Source organism: Harpia harpyja, chromosome 9 (assembly GCF_026419915.1).
Source record: "Harpia harpyja isolate bHarHar1 chromosome 9, bHarHar1 primary haplotype, whole genome shotgun sequence".
Classification (NCBI taxonomy): domain Eukaryota; kingdom Metazoa; phylum Chordata; class Aves; order Accipitriformes; family Accipitridae; genus Harpia; species Harpia harpyja.
The window spans coordinates 39,665,337-39,685,536 of NC_068948.1; the positions used below are offsets into that span (position 1 = coordinate 39,665,337).

General features: G+C 36.7%; 1 protein-coding gene across 8 annotated transcripts in view; it reads left to right on the forward strand.

Annotated features, from left to right (window-relative positions):
- The window catches only part of ARVCF (ARVCF delta catenin family member), a 291,719-nt gene that overhangs the window by 55,485 nt on the left and 216,034 nt on the right, over positions 1-20,200 (forward strand). The gene's annotated exons all lie outside the window — the stretch shown is intronic.

Here is a 20,200-nt window from a genome sequence, read left to right on the forward strand (position 1 = left end):
GTTTTCATGTCTTGGTAAGATCTGAGAAACAAGTTCTGCTTTCAGATTTGTGCTTCTGTAAGCACGAGAAGTTGTATGAAAAATTTCAGGTGTCATTTTATAATTCTATGCCAGTTTAGACAGTACAGATATTGGAAGAGACCCTATCACAGGAGGGTACATGTAGGGTATAGGTAAATATTTCACGTTTGACATTATTGTACTTGTGTTTGAATACACTTTTTCAGTTAAAGTATGTGTCTAACTTCAGGCACGTACTCTACTTGTATTAATGCTAGATGGGATTTAGGTACACAATTATGTATCCCACTGAAAATGCACCAGATCACCTAATTTCTCAATCTAAAACTACACATTGCTGTAACTTATGTATGTATTATTACATCATAAAATACTTTAATGTTACATAGAACAAACTTTTTTTTTCATTCAAAGTAAGAATATTGGCACTACTTCTATTCCTTTTAGCTAGAAAAAGGACAGGATGTAAAATATTAGTTTATTTTAAATTATGTTTTTATAGGATAGGTGATAGGAAAACAGAGTTCTGTTTTTACCAAAGTACTTGACTTTTCTAGTGCATAGTGGAAAATAGCTGTAAGGTACCTATTTTTTTTGTAATAAATGTTCAAAAGTTACCCCAACCTTCAACTTAATAAATAGAATAGTCTTTCTGTTATGCATTTTATGTATACAATTCTACTTTCTGGAAAGAGGCCTTCAGTTACTGAACAGTGAATTAATTTAAAATAAATCGAACATGTTTTTTATTTAATGTACAGAACACACTTGATACAATGTACTATTTTTGGAAAATGTAACTGAAAATATCAATTCCAGTTTCCTTTCCAAATAAACTGAGGATTTTAAAGGTAAATAAAACTACTCTGCAAATTGTCTTTCATTGTTGTTGTGTACTATAGACATAATTCCTTAGATGTTTTTGCACCAGGAAGAGAAAAGTACACAACAGTATTACTAGAATAAAAATGTTGAGTGTGTTTTCCATTTTGGCATGACGGCTGGCAGCCAACATTGAAGTGGAATCATTAAACAGTGCTGACAATGAACAATGTGTATCAGTGTTGTACTGACATGGCTTCGTTTTGATTTGTATAGAGGGAGCAGGTGTAAGTGTGATAAGGAGCTCCGATCCTCTGTGTTAGAAACTGTCCACTTTTCTAGGATCAGACGACACAGATAAGTAAATCGGCCACTCCTAACCTGAAAACACACAGAATGATCTGATAGCAAATTTCAATATGGTATTGCTGCAAGTTGCATGGATCTGTGGGTAGTCAGCCACAGGGTAATAATAGCAATGCTGCTTTTCTTCCCAGCAATGCTTTACCTTGTTGAATAAACTTAATTTACATTTCAGATCTTCTGAATTGATGATCACTTCTGACCAAAAATAAAGATTGTAAATAAGATTAACCTCCTTTACTAGAAATTAAGTATTTAGCCTCTCTTTATTTAAAGAACATTATGTTTGAGTTTTTCTGATATAGTGGGACACTGATTCTCTGGTCTCAAATTATTATTCTGAAAGTAAACATCTTTGCTCAGATGCAAATGTTTGAATAGCAGTAACAAAGATCTTTTGACACCTCTCTCTCTCTCTTTGGTATTGTAATGATAAAACAGTATACCTAGCAGGTCATACACAGTCAAGTTACTCAGCTGCTTGAGCAGATGGGACAGTTATCTTTTTGAAGTAGAGAGCTGACCTTAAATACCTGGCTGCATTTGTCTTAGAGAAAATAGTTGTTAAGAAGCAGGTAGACAGTACAGGCAGATTGTCAGAAGCACCCAGGGTACCAGTGAGGCATGTCATATCCATCTGGCAGTCAAAGTTAGGGTTTTTTTCTCCTTAACACTCACAACTAGGATCCTGGAGAGGGTTATACAAGCATAAAATCATTAGAATTCTTCAGTAATGTGTGTGGGTTGTAGGTATGGTAAGTTTACTCTCTGTATTCATAAGCCAGTCTGAATTTGATTGTATCCTGGAAGAGTCCCTTAGGTGTCTTCCAGCAGCTCCATTTTTTCTGGTGCACTCATTAAACTGAAGGTGAATTATCTGAGACAGAACCCAGAAACTCTAGTTGTTTTTTTCAAAAGCATTTTCCACTCCCTATCAGACATGCTTTAGAGCTAGTTGTTCTTTCTTCTATGTAACTCTGCTTGAAGTTTCCCAATCTGAAGTACAGCTTTATAATGGTTAAAAAATTAAGTTAAATTTGCTTTATTACAGCTGTTGGTTTCCTGCTTTAAGTACTAAAAAGAGAACGAGCTTGGGATACTCGTTCTTTTTCTTCAGTTTCAGATACAAATGCCTAAAGCCTTTAAGTACTTATCTTGAGTGTCCATCTTTTTTACTTGATTTGCATGCCTCTTGCAAGTCCTACTAAGCATGCATTTATTGAAAAATTATAACTATGACTATATAACTTCGGAAATACAGATATAATATGCAACTTGGTAAGACAACTTGTTTCCTAGCACACTGGGTATGCCTCTATTCTTTTCATCTTTCCATTTCAATGTTTCATTATATCAGGTGTCTAAAGTAATGCTCTGTACTTACAGTGAGCACACTGCTTACTCTTCCAAAGGATTTCATTGAATTCAAAAGAACTAATCACAGTAGTAAGCACTGTGCTGAGATTTTCTTTGTACCCATAAACTGCGACATCTACAGCATTGGGTCAACATCTTTATCTTCTCTGTAGGGCATAGCATGTTGCTTTAGCACCATATATTAAGTAATGGTACTACCTTCTGCCTGCAGAGAAGGTTTTATGCAAGATACCTATGTGTGTTACTTCATCTGCCTTCAAGGCAATACCATTGGAACATAAAAGTAAGGAATCGCATGAATATTAAAATACCAGCTCTTGATATGACAGGTATGATAGCTTACGTACATAGTATGGTACTTACAGAATCTGAAAGACATTTTTAGATGAAAATGAGTTTTGACTTTGTCTACTGCTGACAGATTAAGCCTATTTAAAATGGAGTATTTTTCAGTTTTGTGGCTTTTTTTCCAGAATAGTATTAACTCTTAATTTGCCATGGGAGACTAAAATAGAAAAGTTTGTTCTGATGCTAAGTTTCAGTGTGAGACTTTGACACATCCCTGCTAAAACCTGTTTACGTGATGTTGAGGAAACAGTTCACATCTTGTCATGAATATCACAATGGTATACATTGCTAGAGGCAAGATGCTTTAATTTCACTGGTAGGATGACAGCACTCTGTTGGAAGCTATCCATTTACCCATCCATTTAAGCACAGCTGAGAGCCAGCAATTACGTTTAACTATGTCAATGTGCAGAAAGATAGTAAGCTTTGATGAAATCACCTCACTAATTCAGAATTCAAAGTTACTTTCTCAAGGTTTGCTAGCTACTTTACTGTAAACTTTCAAGATTACAGATTATATTCCTGTGATTCAAAAGGGAATTCTCTCTTTGTTTTTTTTTTTTCTTTTCTTCAAGACATGTTAGATTCTTCTCATTTACCTGATGACAGCTATGATACATTAGGTCCTTTTTGTTCTAGACTGCTGAGTGTAAATCTTGCCTGATTGTTTCAGGCAAGTTATGTAGCTATACTCAGGTAAGTGACAGCAGAAGATGGCTAATAATCCTTGCTCCTAGCTTCGTGCTGTATTTATTGACATGGCAAAGCTGTTGACATAAACTGATTTGCAAATTCAGCTGTTAAGATTTATTTGGTCAGTCATTACAGAGAAGAATTACTTTTACATAGTAATAGTGCATATTGAGTAAATTAATTGAAAATACAAGCTCATACTTCTCTTAAGAAACCTGTAGAGTTACAAAAATCATGCATGAATTCCCTCCTCTAAGCAACTCAAATGAGAAAGCACTATATGCTAGGTATAAACACCTTTTTTGTGTGTTTTCGTATTGTTAAGGAGAGGACTTGATTAAGCCGGATCACACATAGGCTTTTAAAATCTGCAATAGAAGATTTAACATTAGATCTAGACCAAAACCGGTCCTGTTGAGTTTTACTGGACCCTGGAATCATGTTCTTGAATAACTAGTTTCTTAAACTTTCAAATTTTGATGGGTACTGATCTGAGAGCGGTGGTTTCTGGACAGAATCTTGCAAATTGCTCCTTGTCTGTGAAACCAAGGTAAATGATCTGTGAAACCATTTTAAAATACTTTCAATAGCATTTTAAATGAAAAGTTTTATGAAGATAGTATTTCATAAGAGATTGGAGAATTTGCAGTTGGTCTTTTGATCTAAACTTTAAGATTACACTATTCATTTTGGTGGAAGAAAAATTGTAGTCTGATTAAAATGAAAAAAATGTTTAACAACATCAACTGATTTATTACGAAGATGCATCTGCTTGGCTAAGAGGGAGAGCTGTATTGAACAGGAAGAGAAGACTATGCCAGGTCCTTGCCTACTGTGAGGATAAAAACCGTGTAGGAGTTGCTGAAGGTACAACCAATACCTGATGTTAATTTGCTGAAAATTTAATTCTACACAATGTGTCCCTAGAAGAAATACTGTTTAGACATTTGAGTAACTGCTCTGGAGTTACTCAATTTGCCTATTAGCTTGTGGAGGGAAAAGTGTGCCTTTTTCCTCTCAGCAGTATGTTTTGAACAAAACAGTTTACACAGTTGGACTCTCAGCAGGGAGAAAGTCAGAGGACTGGCATGTTATTGTAATAATGGCAAGGTCAGCAGCGAGATCTGCGGTGTAGCACAATTGAAAGATTAATATCATACGAATCTATTTTTAACATGAAGCATAAGATAATCTGTCTTTGGCTGTAGAATGTTAGTAAAGGTTGTAATATTATAGGTCCTGGTTATCTGTCAAGTTTCTAACAAGAGGAATCATATTTAACTGATAGACAGATTGAGTTTTGCAGAAAATAGCCTCCTCGTTTAATTGTGAAGATTTCAATCAGACTAAGTACTCTGTATGAAAAATACATTAAAAAAATTAACTGTCCTTGTACTTGGTTGTCTGTGATCTATATTTAGAAGGAGTGGTCTGAAATTTTTCCTAACTTGTAAAAGTATATCATGTCTAAATGTACTTAGGTATGGACAGCCTGTTGGTTTTGATGGCTGTCATTAGTATCTTTGTGAACTTATATGCTGAATCTGCAAAAGAAGCTACATTTTTACTCATGTAATTGAGATTTTTGTCATAAAACCATTAACTGTAAAGGAAACAGTAAACTCAAAAATACCAGATCCGTGGAAACAGTACATTTACTTAGAAAATCTAAACTTTCTTTCAACAGTACTCTTCCAAAGACCCATTGATTTAATTTTAAGGTTCATATTTCTTTTTTAACCTCCTATTGATTTGTACTTAGGTGGGGCCAGACTCTCTGGAAGGTTAATCAGTCTTTCAAGAATTCCAGCTTGGTCTTGTTTTTTCTCCCAGCTGAAAGTGTGTCACAAGCTCAGACTGCATTTAGACTGAATTAGGCAAACCAGAACTGATTAAAGTAGCTATACTCTAAATTGGCAGCTCTTCTAGAATACTGTTTTTGACATATATCCCAACAGTAGCTTAGAGAAGGGCTAAACAGTAAGATGCAGAGCTTACCAAAAGTGGTTTTGAGGTAGAAATTCATGGCCATTCTTCAGTATTGAAGATTCTCATGCTTTCATAAAGACAACTGTTAAGACACTTTAATTAAGTCAATATCAATGTTTCTCTTAACAGATTTTTAGTGCTCCAGGTGTATATCAAGTTTTCTTTGATGATGAAGCTGGCTCAGGAAGCTAGTTCCTGGCCTCTGTTCCTGTGCCACTGTGACTGTGGCTGTATCACAGGGGCTGCACTAGATTGTTAGACCTATCTATGGTTAGAAAAAAATGAAAAAGACAAAAACTCTTAGTTGACACAGAAAAGGTTTGTGGGGAAGTTCTACTTTGAGAGGCATCTGTAAAGGTTAATCAGCCAAGCAGAAGGGAATGATTATCATACACATCTTTATCCTTCTGCGATTGGCTACTGCAGCAGTGATATTCCAGCCACACACCTTCTTGTGAGTATTAAAATAACAAGTGCATGTTGTTTGCACTTTGGTGACGGCAGTTTAAACTATAGCATGATTTAGTAACTACAGTTGGGCTTGTTAAGTATTACACAAGAGATCAATTAATTTGTTTCCTCCCTCCTCATGACTGTGCAGCAATTGGGTCTGTATCTTACACATCTCTGATGTAATGCAACTGCCTGCTGACCATTCCTTATGTGCTGATGCAGATAACAAGCTAGACCTGTGTCCTGTTGACATACTGTGTCTGATTCATGGAGCAATAAAGAACAGGAGGAAAGACAACGTGAATGTGCTGTAACCGGAGTCATGCTAACCTGTGAAGTTCTACTTACACAGACCTCATCCAGTGCAGTTTCCCTGTTGGAACTTGACCCCACACAGGCCATAAAAGTGTTCTGACACCTAGAGTAGGATGTCAGTTTGTTGTGTTCCTATTCCCTTTTTTCCCAGCCCTCCAAATAGCATAAACAAATGAGCTTAATTGAAAGAGGGGTTCTGCTTAGTGTAAGTTTCTGTAGAGCCTTCCTCATGGTCCATGCCTGTCCCCATGAGATAACTAATTTAAAAAAATCAGTTTACAGTTCTGCTAATGTAATTGTCTTTATTTGTTATGTCTCATTTTTTTTTAGCTATTGTTAGAGATCAGATAGCATTTGATGCCTTCATTGGAACTTGTACTGGAGAGAAAATAAGTGGTAGGGGTCAGTACAGTGTTTGATTTTGTCTTTTGCTTAAACTTGTACTGAATATTACAGAGGATGAGCAACTTCTGAGTTATTAAACCTGGCTTTGTTATTTTTCTTCAGACTTGTTTTGGTTTACTTGTTTATAATTAACGATTTTCTCCAGCTGATAAATTCAATGCACTTCTAGAAAAAGAGTGTGGTTAGAGTTTTCACCTGCTGCTTCTTCCCCTTCCTTTTTTATAAAAACTTCTCCAGTGCTGGGAGACAAGCTTAGCAGTTTATGAAATACTGGGAGCTAATAGACTGTGTGATAGTCTCTTTTCATTTTAATAGTTGATTCTATTCTCTTTCAAACAGTTGATTCTATTTCCTTTTTAATTGTTATATATACCAAAATATACTGGGGGGGGGGAATCTATTTGAGGGGCATTGAGAATATATGTATATATTTTTTTCTCATCTGTGTATTAGGGGTATTAAAATTGATCATGAGCGTGAGTTCTTGCCATTCTTTGTTTTTTGACATTAAAAAAAAAAAAAAAATCCCAAAGACTTCCTTGCCCAGATTCCCACTTGAGGAACCGTATCTGAGAAAAATCTTTGAATAATATTTGGAGTGACTGACACAAAATTAAATCAATTGCAATACTGCTGACATTGATTGAGAGGTGTTAAGTGAGGGATGGAAAAAACATATTTGATCAAGCTTAATACTTTTTTCACCAATGCTCCTGAGACTCGTATAAATAATTTGTTTCCTATAAAGCAGCTTACAGAAAACTGAAAAGCCAAATCATGACTTGCTGAAGTCCATAGGAGTTCTGGACACAAAGGTCTTTGAAGACCTTTAAAACTTTATAGCTGTGCATCCTTAATTCAGCTGGAACATCACTACAGTTTAAGATGCTGAAACCATTTAGTATTATGGATGCATAACTTTGTCTTAAAAATCCCCTTTTCTCATCTCCCTGGGAAAACTGAAGTGGAAAGTAAACTTGTAAATGCTTTGAAATGATTTGTGTTTTTAACTGGAAACCCACCCACAGTTTTCCCAAAGCGCAGGTTCACTGAATCCTAATGGTTCTTTTAAAGAGAAGGGAGCTTCAAAAATTGCCAAAGATACGGTTTGGAATCTGAGTGGGAAATGAAGTTACTTCCTGCGTTTGCTCAGTGCTGATGAAATTAAATCTGTTGTATTTGACATGTAGTCAAGAACTTTTAAATACAGTGCTAAAGTTTGAAGTTACCCAAGAGCAGATTTGGTTGCAGGGTTTTTCTGCAAATCCAAGGACTCACATGAGACTACTTATGTAAGTCTTGGATAATGTGTACCACCTCCAATCCCGAGAAGAAAAAAAAAAATATATCTTTTTAATCATATACCACCTTTTTATCTTTTGATCTCAATGTTACTGTTGCATATAGCAGAAAGTGACTGTTAACCTTGATAATAAAATTGACTCTTATTTCTTTGTGCATTATGAAAATAGGACAGTTTTTGCTGACTGTTGCATGGAAATACTCAAATACTGTGGTTATCAGCATTATTCACTTTCAACAAATACCTAATTAAAATCATGGCAAGTCTTTCTTAAAGAGGATTTTGCATCTGTGTTTGTGGACTTCCTGATATTTGGAAATCCTAAATCTGTCCACAGCTCTCACATATGTGCTTCATCATCTTTCCCCAAACCCAACGCTTTGTCAGAGCACCCTGGATTTTCCACATGTGCATTGATATGAGCAGTCTATGCGCAGCAAACAAGCAAACACTGATGTTGATGGAAATGTTAGATCTACTATATGTGTGGTTCAAAGTGCATGGCCCCCTACTTCTGTTGGGCAAATTATGTATGGGCCAAGCAACTCCCTGTGAGTTTCAGTATATTTCTCTGTTAAAGACATAGCAGAGCCAAGCAGGAAACAGGCCTCTTTTGAGAGTACTGGATTTCTATCAAAAAAGAGACCATGTTCATGGCTAATGCTAGCAGACAAATTATAGCAATAATAGACCCTCAGAAGATAATGGTCCATTACAAACAGTGGGTTTTCTGAACCCTTGCTGTCAGAGAGTTATTCAACATTAAATCAAACCTGTTTGTTTCCACTGGAGTTCTGTAAGGGTTGGGACTACTTGTCTGCTAAGACCAGGTGCTCAGAAGGCTTCTGCTAGTTCCACAACTGTAATACCAACAATGGGAACTTTATTGGTACCTTCAGTCCAGATAAATTAATTTTGTAATTAAAAATCAATGGTGACTTTAAAAGGGCCTTTGCCTAATTTATGGTTAGCATTAACCACCAATTTTACTGTGGCAGTACTGCCAATCTGCACTGTTAAATGTTTCTTTTAACAGCCAGCTGACCTAACTGGAATAGCTGGGTTAAACAAATTTGGGCGTAGAGAGCAGTAGTCGCAAGTAATTGGACATAGTTTCCTTCTTGCTGATAAACAGGTTTGCGTCCCTCTCCTAGTGTTTATGTCTAACACTATAAAATGAGCTGTCCAAATGAACAATAAACTTTCATGTGATTCTTTAAATTGGATGAACCAAATAAAAGCATTTAATCAAATCTGAGATGGGTATGAACTCTTGGACATAAATTGCAAAGTACGTATGTGGATTATATTGCAGCAGCGACTGAAGTGTCCCTTCTTTTCTAGCTATCGGGGATTATCCTTCAATATTCTCAGGCCTTATACTGAAGCATAGTGATGTATGCTGCTTTACTAAAAGGAAAACTACACATTGGAATCCAAACTGCTGGGTAATTAAGCTCAAACTCCTACCAGTGGAGTGGAATGGCCTATTATAATGCTATTTACTTCCAGTCTTTGCTTGACTGTTCTCTGCCCTTTTGTTTCCGAAGGGATGAAACAGTCTTCACTACATTATTTTGTATTTCCATGTTATAGGATTGTACCTGGAGTGCCAAGGATTGAGTGAATCTAAGTTCATATGTAAGATAAATTAAGCACTTAAAAAAAAATTTTTTTTAGACTAAATACTGCTAATCTTGAAATTCAGAGCAATAAGTTGAATTTGTGGAGTGAGCTACGTTGCTTCCATTAAAAGCATGGAAATTTCAGAGTTAGATTTCTGGGTGTCATGCTGTAAACATGCTCCATGATATGCTTGTTCTGGACTTCCATAATGCCAGTGTAAATTATTGTTTGTCATGTGTAAATCTGTTACATTACAGCAATGGAACAATAGTTTTGGTACTACTTTAAAGCTGAAGAAAAAGGTATTCAGAAAAAAATAATTACTGCCCCTTCATTTCCAGTTAGAGAATTTTTATTTTGAGCATGAATTGATGTATGCTCTGCTTTTACCTACAGTCAGATTTAAAGATGCAAACAAATGTTCTTTTTCAGATAAACTTCTACTTTGTGTCAGAGAAAATGACAGACATGTCACTCTGAAAACAAAAAATTATTCCCTGTGTTTACCAGAATGGATACAGCATTCTGTGTAACCTGTGCTCACTTTTATTAATTCTTTTTCTTCTTAAGTTATAGTATATATAAACTTTTATAAATGTAGATGTACATAAGCATTATCATATTTATAATTCAGGAGAAAGCTATGTCTGCAGAATCAATATTCTACTCGTCTATGAACAGAAGCAGAATAAGCAGAATATGGGAAGACCCCATCACAAGAAGCCACTGTTTACACTTTTAAGAACTTTGTTTAAAAAATAGAATGCTTCTGTTTATTTTAGTTCTCCTAAAATCTGTTCTTTTGCTGTTACGTGAGTTTTTTTGTTAAGCTCAAATTCCGTGTTAGCAGTGACATTTTTGTTGCTAGTTGACTTGTTTATAACTCCTTTTTCTTCTGTGAATAAGGCAACAAATTAAACACTGGCTTGCAGTATTAATACTTTATTGTTAATTGACTTGACTTGGTCCCTTGCAGTGCAAAATTAATGTCTGCGCCTTCTCTTTTTTTGCAGTCTTAATTGTAGCAGAGGGAGGTTTTTTAAAAAAAAAAATAAATTCCAAACAGACAAACTGGAGCAGCATTGTTCCGAGAAAGCTACTGGAGAAGGTCTTTCAGGAGTGGGGTTCTGTGAAGCATACTGCTAACCAAGGTGTGCGGGAGAGGGGGGTCCTTGGGAAGAGACAGGATTGCTTTTATTCTGGTTCATAAAGAACAGCTGTGCTCCAGCGGTGGTTCCTGATGATGTACCGGTAGCTTTTCTTCTCCCTATGTATTGTACTTCAATAATTCTGAAGTAGTTGCTCTTCACATTGTAAAAAGAGTGGTTGATATAAGCCAGGCTATTTGCAGCAAGGAGGCCCAGCGGTGCAGATTAGGCCAGTTGTCATCCATCTAATGATTTAGGATGCAGCCGCTGTTGGTAGCCTTCTTACGGAGCTTCAGCTGCTGCTCTGAAACACCCCTTCGATGGAGGGCAGAGACATGCTACCTTCTTTTTTCCTGCAGAAGGGCAATGTCTGAGCAAGTCAGCTTCTCCTGGACTCCAGAATATGGATCAGGTCAATGGCCTGGAAGGGTTCTGGGAGCTCCTGGGATTGGTTTTTCTTGGTGTAATGCTTTATGAGGAATATATGATCACACAGTATAACAAAGGTACAACCCAGAGAATATTTTTAGCAGTACTGACATGGAATACTAACTTAAAGAAACATGCAGTTTCTGTAACATGATCATAGATAATGGTTACAAACCAAATTAAGTCTAAATATTTGAGGAAATTAGCCTGCAAGACTGGATGTGAAGGAGTGAACACATACTGAATTGTTCTGATGAACAGAAATTACCTTCTGAAGTAATGTGAACTTGGGATGACTTTTTACTCTTTGTGTGATGAGGGGAAAATGGTTCATTTTTGCTCTTTAACAGATGCTGCCTTTGAATTGTAACAAGAAGGGGGGAAAACAGATAATGATTTCCAGTGAAGTCTAATTTGTTAAAAGGCACAATTAAGCTTTGAGATAAACGATTTAGCTTTTAAAACACTGAGAGTAAAGGAATTAAACTCAATTTTCACCCACTGCCTGTAGGGTAGCTTTTTGACTTTTGTAAAAGGGAGCATTGTGCATTCGAAAAAAAAAATTCATTTTTATGGTTGTGTTCTGTCTCTGAAACTACACATGTGCAATGACAGCTATTTTGCATCTATTTTAGGGCAGGTTATCTTATTTGATTCTTCTGAGAAGCTAAGCACGTTGCTATAGCTACTGAGCTTGTGGCTCTGGTGAGGTTTTTTCATCAATTTCTAAATGTAATTGTTAAATAAGGCTGGTATAAGGCCTGTGACATTCTGCTGTCGATTCCACTTGAAGATCTTTTTTTTTTTTCCTTTGATTTCTTTATTTAATTCTAACAGGTACATGGAAATATGTATATACCATTTTTATGTAAATATGTAGAGACGACAAATGAAAAAATGAATGTTCGGGTTTTCTAAACCAGTATTTGCTTCAGAAAGCTCCTGTATTCCTCTTGTTCAGCTTGTGGGTTGGGTGTGGACTTCTGGTCTCCAGTACATAGTACTACAGTATGAGATGCCGCTGAACGTGACGGCTGTGTGAACCATATGCTGAAACTCCGTTCTTGAAAATGATCTTTTTTTTCTGGTGTACTACATCTAAAACAGATGCACTAGATGAACTACTACTAACAATATATTGCAGATATTAGGTACAGGCTTTTAACATGTAAAGAGCCATTTTAACCATATTTAGCTTGTCCTGTAATTTGTAAAGGCTGCTACCCATTCTTGAACCTGCCTGCAGCACTTGATGAATTCTTTGTTCCCTACAGTTGTGGTCCAATTGTTATACTGACTTTACTAATATCAGGCAACATTACCGAAAATGTAGTATTGGATTTGTCATGGGTGGGTGTGGCTTTGGGTTTTTTCTTTTTTCATCCAAAGTCCACTAGAGGTCCAAGTCCTGTATGATTCTTATGACAGGATTGATGCCTTACAGTGTGTAGTTTTTCAGCCATCCTGGAGTATGGGCATTGGTGAAGTCCACCTGCAGAAGCAAAAGCCTTAGTACAAACCTATTACAATGAGGGCAGGGTAGTGGATATTAGATGTTAATGGCTTTTTGTCAGGCAGCGGTAATAAGGAGTGGAGGGAAAATACCCTGTAAAGTAGCACCATCACTGGGAAGCAAGGATACAGAAGGATGAGCTGGATTTGCAAGGATATTTAGCAATCGAAAGATACAGGTAGGTATCCAGTGAGATTTTTCAAGCCACTAGTGTAAATTAGGAGTCTAATGCTCACTGACATAGACAATGGGGAGCAGCTGTCTACTGGTCTTTTAGTAAATTCCAGAACCTGCGTATTTGTAACTTTAGGTGCTTTATTACTGTTGTACGTTGTGAATGCCTGACAAATTCTTCCGTAGCAGTGGTGGATTTAGTGGCTACTGGCCGAACCTGAGTGTCTGGAATGCAGTGCTTCTGAGCCACTTGGGATAGTGTAAATGTATTCTTTACACAGGTTTTATTCAATTAAGATTAGTGTCGTATTCAGGCTTCAATAGCTAATTCCATCACAGAATAATTTATTTCAGAGCTCATAACTTTCAGAGAATGATATATATACAGACATTTTGCTCCTGTTGGAGAATACTAGGTATTCCAAGAATAGGAATAAACTACTGAAGAGATTATAAGAGAATAAAAGTACTGGAGGTTGATACTGCAAACTCCTTTAAAGATTGACTTGAAGACAGGTTCATAATAACCAAACTGGTGTTACATTTTTAGAATAATCAATCCACTCACTGTTGTGAAGAAAAAATCCCTACTTCAGGAAAACCCTTTGATCATAAAAGCTCTTCCCTCTTAGACAGTCTTTATTTACATAAGGCCAGGGTGTTACCAGTCATCTGTGGAGTGGATGAGGTATAGGTCTGGTGGCTTGGGACATCTGCCTGCAAAGTGCTGAGCTGGATGTATGACTTGTAAGTTCAGTGCCTTCTATTTCTGTTACTGAAATAGTAACTTCATTTTTAGGGAACTCTTACCAATTCCATACACAGGTACACGGGTGTAACCTGTTAGGACATTATCATTGGCAGACAGCTCTTAAGGTAAGCAGTGATCATCCCTTTAAGGGTTTGGATTACCAGCATATTTCCTTCAATTTTTTGTTGTTGCTTTCCTGCAGTTCCTTCTTTGTTGCAGAGTAGTCTTCGTTTCTTCTACTCATTTGATCTAAAATATCTTTTTAGAAAAGAGCTAAGAAATGATTATGTATGTAATCGGGGAAATGAACAAATGAATGCAAATCCTAGTGACGTAAGAGATATTTGACAAATTGTAATTGTGAAAATATGTTTGGTTTTTTTTCTGGTAAACAGATACCCATCTGATTTCTGACTGCAGCAGTTGATTTAAAATGAGTAATCATGCAAAATTTTTAAAGGTTTATAACCTAATCTTGGTTTCATGTAAATACCTGATTGTCAAATCATTTAGTAAAAAATACTATCATTTAAGATTGTCTCACTGGACTGTTTATGAATATGAGAAATATGTAGTGTCTATATTGTGTGTAAATGTATGCATACAGGTTAAATGCAGTTGCACAGGCAAATTCCTGTCTCTAAAGTATTTCAGTCACTAAATTTTAAATGGATTCACGTTATATTAGTCTGATTAATTGCACCAATATCTTTAAAAATAATATGGACGTTTGCATGCATGCATAATCACCTAAGGTGCTTATCCTGTAATTTACTGAAGTGACTGTGACCTATGATGTGAGAATTCTTGGCTTATAAAAATCCAACCTTTAATAACTACTATAAAAATAATTGTAATTAGAGCTTAATCAGCTTATAAAATACAGAAATGTTTAAAACCTTACTTTTGCTTTGTGGCCATCGAGCTGGTGTAGAATTTACTGGAGTACTGCTGGTAGGTTACATCAGTAGCATTGCAGGAAACCAGTAATTTCATAGTAAGTAGAATTAAATGGGGAAATACAACTTTTTATTGGCAAAATTTGACTAGGGTACTGAGTCAGTTTCTGTGATTTTTTAACTTTTTTTTCTTTTTTTCTTTTTTTTTTTTTTTTAATCCCTGTAATATTATAAAACTTGCAGAGCAATCCTTGATTTACAGCTGAAGTGAAGCCAGCTTTGGGTGAAACATAGAAGCTGTTTAACAGCAGGACTGCTCTGTAGCTTAGGGCAGGAAACAAGGATGCTCTTTCCACTTAGAACTATAGAGGTGTAACATGCTGGTGAAGCCTGTCTTGTGATTTCTCAGTTGGCTGATCTGACTAGCGAAGAAGAGACTGCTACCAGTTTCAGCTAAAAGAATTACTCATTTAACTCAAGTGAACCAGCATTGGTGCTTTGATGCTAAAGATTAAGGTTCAGTGCCTGTTGGCGGTCATTGGGGGTTGTCTACCATTGAGTATATGGCATAGTTGCTGTATAATTGCAATGCTGGAATTTGTTTGTGACGTTAGGCTTGATATGTCTTCCATTTCAAAACCTGCTGTAGGATCACTGACTGTAAGATAGCTAGCATTTTGGATGAATTGCTGGTTATTGCCTTATCCTTCACTTGCATTTAGAAGAAGCATTTCACAGAATGAGGAGTTACTTTTCTAGTACAAGGTAAATTTCTGGCTCTTATTCACCTTATTTATACAGAGAGCTAAGAATGATTTCACTCATTTAATATATTCATTTGAATATTAAAAATTGTGCTTACCTTGCTTACCTGCTCCTTAATTTTTTTTTCAAGTGGTTGAATACTGTAGTTAGAAAGTAGATAAATGGACAGTGGTATTTAATGCACCTCTGTTACTGTACTAACAGAAATAAACCGTCATTTTCTCCATACAAAAGCACATTGTTATCTTTCCAGTATCTGATCTCTTCTTCTTGCTATATTTTATGCAGAAATGCATAAAAATCCCAGGCTGGTTTTAAACTTACAGTATTGAAATGAGAGACAGATGTGTATTCTGCAAAGAATCCTCACAGAGCTACTCTGTCAGTAACCCTGATTCTTTTACAAGGATGGGAAATCTCTTATTCAGTTGTCTTCCTGATACTATCAGTGATAGTTCTGCATAGAGTGAAGTTGGTATCAGTAGTGGAAGCCTATAGCTTTACTTCATCTCCAGATCAGGTAATGCTACCTGAAGTATTAGCTTGCTGTGATCACTTTAACAAGGCAGTGTCTACATTCTTGCTTTTTGTAGATCACAAGTTGTTTATATTTGTATCCTCTGGAATGAAAATATAAGTGTAAGAACATTATCATTCACTTAAGTTATCTTACTTCCCACCATTTTTAACTCTCAAACTTTTTCTCTGTACCATTTTGGACATAATTTTTGAGAAGGTTTCTCCATGTGCTTGTCACCTTATTTCCTTGTAGAGTCGCTTGAAACATGCATATTCAGAACCTCTTTGGAGAGCCAAGGCCCTGCTTTGTTCTGCCTGTCAGAAGAGCTTGTGATTCTCCTGCATTTCCAGTAGAGCTTGAAATTAGTCATAAAGTGATGTTCTACTGAAACAAGCATGGGACTCAAAATTAACATGGGTTTTATTTGTAGCTTGTTTTGTGCATGGTCATAATCTATAACATTAGTACCATACTGCTTGCTGCATAGGTTTCTTAAGGCAGGTCTGTATGTTGGTTTTTATGGCAAAGCCAGCTGGGTGGCACCGCTTCCTATCTGGAATCTTTGCAGACAGGTTTAGCATGGCACTGAGCCTTGCTAATGCAACTCCCCGAGTGCCACTGAACCCAGGCTTTAGTGTGGATTCGTAGTTACGGCTGCATGGCTTCCAGGTGGCTTCAGCATGGGCAGAAACTGCCCTCCAGAAAACAGCATTGATGTGAGTGCAGAGGGAATGTGGAGGCTTCATCTCTCTCTCTCTTCTTTAGAATTGCTTTCTATTAATTTCTCAGTGGTAAATGTAGACATGGGTTTTATGAGAAGAAAATACTTCCAAGAAGGTAAAATTTGGAGCTTTTGATCAGAATTTCCTGCCAATGTCTTTTTAAAAAAGGAATGAAATACAAGTCCCCCTTTTTTCTTGCTGGAATCTACCTGTAGTCAGCTCCTTCCTTCACTCTTCCTGGTAGTACACATACAACAATTGTCAGTCTTGACCATCAGACATGCTAGATCCTACTTGTGGATCATTGGAATATTATGCTAATGCTTTCATTGTCACTGAATGTACCCTAGAAAAGTAATTGAAATTCTTCATATTGTCCTGGTGCCTCAGTGTTACAATATAATGGATGAGAGAGGTTTATGCATATGACAATTGCATCTATTAGTGCTTGCATGAATAGGATGGTTGTATTTAGTGACTGAGCAATAAGTGTATCATACTTTGAAGGGATCATCCACTGGAGAGTTGTAGGGGCTCCACAGTGATAGTTTTTTTTGATCGAAGATCTAGAACTCAGGGGACATTCAAATCTACTGAAAAATGGAGGGGGCTTAGCAAGAATGTAATAAACCCTACAAATCTGTGTTCTTTATTTTCCACTTTTGACCATAATTCTCTCTTTTCAAGTACCTACTGATTCGCTGCTGCTGATTGAAGAGTCCTACCTGTGTGCACAGCCACCTTCACTGTGTTTCACATAAAATAAATAGTCTGAAGGTCACATATGAAAATGAGTGATTTAATAGAATTAAGTGTAAGCAGAACAGTGACCATTGTGTTGACTACAGATTGGGTTAAGTAGGTAGTGTTTTATTGTTTAATTGGTATGATACCTGCTGCCAGTGAAATCTGGTACTTCATCTGGCCATAGCACAGTTTCAATGACCCTTATAGATTTTTTTTTTTTCTTTCCCCCCTCCCTCCCTCTAACTCAAGGTCTTGTTACAGTAAAAGCTGATGTGTGACAAAGAAAATTACAGCAATAGATGCTTCTGGGACTTGCATACCAAGCATGTAATTGTTTCTGTGCCTCTTTGAAATAGTTGCCTATCTGCAGCTATAATGATACTCCAGAGGAACAAATCAGAACCTGGTCAGCTCAGTACCAGAGTTTTTCTCTTAATCAAAAGAATGTATTCTTTCTGCAGAGCCAGTTTCTATCTCCAAGAAAAGCTGGAAAGTGCTGCTTGTCCCTCAGAAGTGTTTCCCTGCAGGCATGATTTTGATGGATGTATGAAGGGAATACCACCTGCCTTAGGGATGGTAGAAGGAGCTGTGTAACACAGGGCTCCCAAGGGGTTACAAAGCTGTAGGACATTTAGGAGTGTCGAGAAGAGAGAAAGGAAGGGCAAAGGGAGACTCTTCTGCTGAGAAGCAGGCTACTGAAGCAAGATGTGGATGCAATTTGTCTTGGGTTTTTTTGTATCATCTCAGTACATGCTGGCTATTGTGTCCCAGGTTTTTTACCAGGCTGTCTTCTTCTTATCCCCATAAGTCATTAGTGACTTATGATATAGCATCCTTTATAGCCTCTGCAGGCTTAGCTGTAATTTAGATCACTGTACCAATATGCTAATTGGCTGCTTCCGCCTATTGTCATTTACTGACTCCGTAGGTGTCCTTGCCTTTCCTCCTTCATGAGTTTCATGATTCTACAGTCCTAAAGGCAAATGGTTGAAAGGGCTCTAACATGAATGCCTTGGCTTAGAAATGCCACACATTTTCTTGATGAATTTATCGCTTGCATAGGTTGTAGACCTTGTCTTTTTGACTGGGTCTACTGACCATTCAGATCTCATGGGATCTCTGTTGAGCTTCACTAGTTTCTTCTGGGGTAGTTTAAAAAGGAATTTCAGCTCCATTTGATGTACTACTATTTCACCTGTCCTAGAGCATCTGAAGCTTGAGGTCCTCTCAGTTGAGCCCAATTACCTGAGAATATAACTTTATTCATGTCTGAAAGAAAATCTGATTTTAATAGAAAATTATATAACTGGAAAAGAATAAATCAGACAAAAAGATCTGTAGCTACTGTACACTCAAGCACAAATGCTGTGGAATAACTAACATTGTTAGTGCTGGTAATTGTATCTGTATTGTGGTATAACACCAATCGTAATCGTGGACTGTGTTGCATTATCTACTGGTCAGGAGGTCACAAGCTATAATTCCCCCTGTTTGTGTAGGTCTGAAATAGACAAGTGGAAATGGAAGTGATTGTGTTTGGGAGGATGAAAGAATTGCTTATTTGAAAGCATGATGTTACTACAAGGGTAATTGAAGATTGTGAAATATTGAAGCATTCAGGGGAACTTTCTGCAGTGAGGTACTGTTAGAACAGTTTCCTCCATCACTTCAGTACAAGCTGTCCCCGTGAAAGTAGTATGAATTGATATGGGAGCTTAATAAACGAGTATTGTACATGTGGGTAGGTGTATCTATTGCATCAAGACTTATAGCCAAATAAGAACAAGAGCGATATATGTTGAGCCTTCACCTTTCATGCAGTAGTAGGTGAAATCAATAGCAAGAACAAACATTTTTATTTTACATCAGAGTTAAGGGTAATGTTTAATTAATGTTCAGATCCTTCAACCTTTAAATTTTCTTGTTTCATTACAATACTTCTTAGACTTAATAAAAGCCTCAGTTCCCATGATTACCCCTTCAGAGATGTCACAGTATATCCCAGCTGCTGAGGAAGTTCTGCATAGCATTAATTATGCACTGAAAATACAAAGAAAGCACTTGACATTTTTCCCAGATCCATATTGTGTTGTTTTACTGGCGGTTGGGTTTTTTCTTTCCATTATATTTATTGATTCAAAAACTGTGGTTTGAAAACTTGTTCCAGAACTTGCTTTAGGTGTATAGGATTTTCCCCCACTCATAGATAATGACCAAAAAAATGGTTATTTACTGTCCGTGAAGGTTGTTTAGGGCTATATCTGAAGGACTGTAACTAAACATGACTAATGAGATCATTGGCAATTACTTCCTGTGCTTCCTTTCCTGGAAGCAACGCAAACAGTAACATTTTGTTTGTCCATTGATTGCATTATTATTAAATAAGTAAATCAAATGATGTTAGAACATTACCATTTCACAGTATGGTCAGAAGACTCTTTAATTTTGTAGTACACTCAGGAGCAAGTTATGTTTGGGGTCTGGTGCACACTCAGAGCTATAGCACCATTCATGGCTTGTTAGCTTCTTTACTATTAATTCTTTCAGGAAAGTAGAAAGTACCACATTTAAAAAAATAATTAGCTGCAATAGAAATGAAAGCAAATTTGGTTTCTAACTACTTTTACACAGTTGAGCTAGACCTCTAAGGGTGGTGGTGTCATTTTATAAATAAGGGAACTAAGGTACAGAAATAAAAATGAAGCCATAAAGGCAATCAGGAACAGTGCCAGTGATAAAAACTCGCATCATCTGATACAAAGCCCATCGTTCTACGATTGAGAGGAATTCAGCTGCAAGATGTGACTATATTTTTTC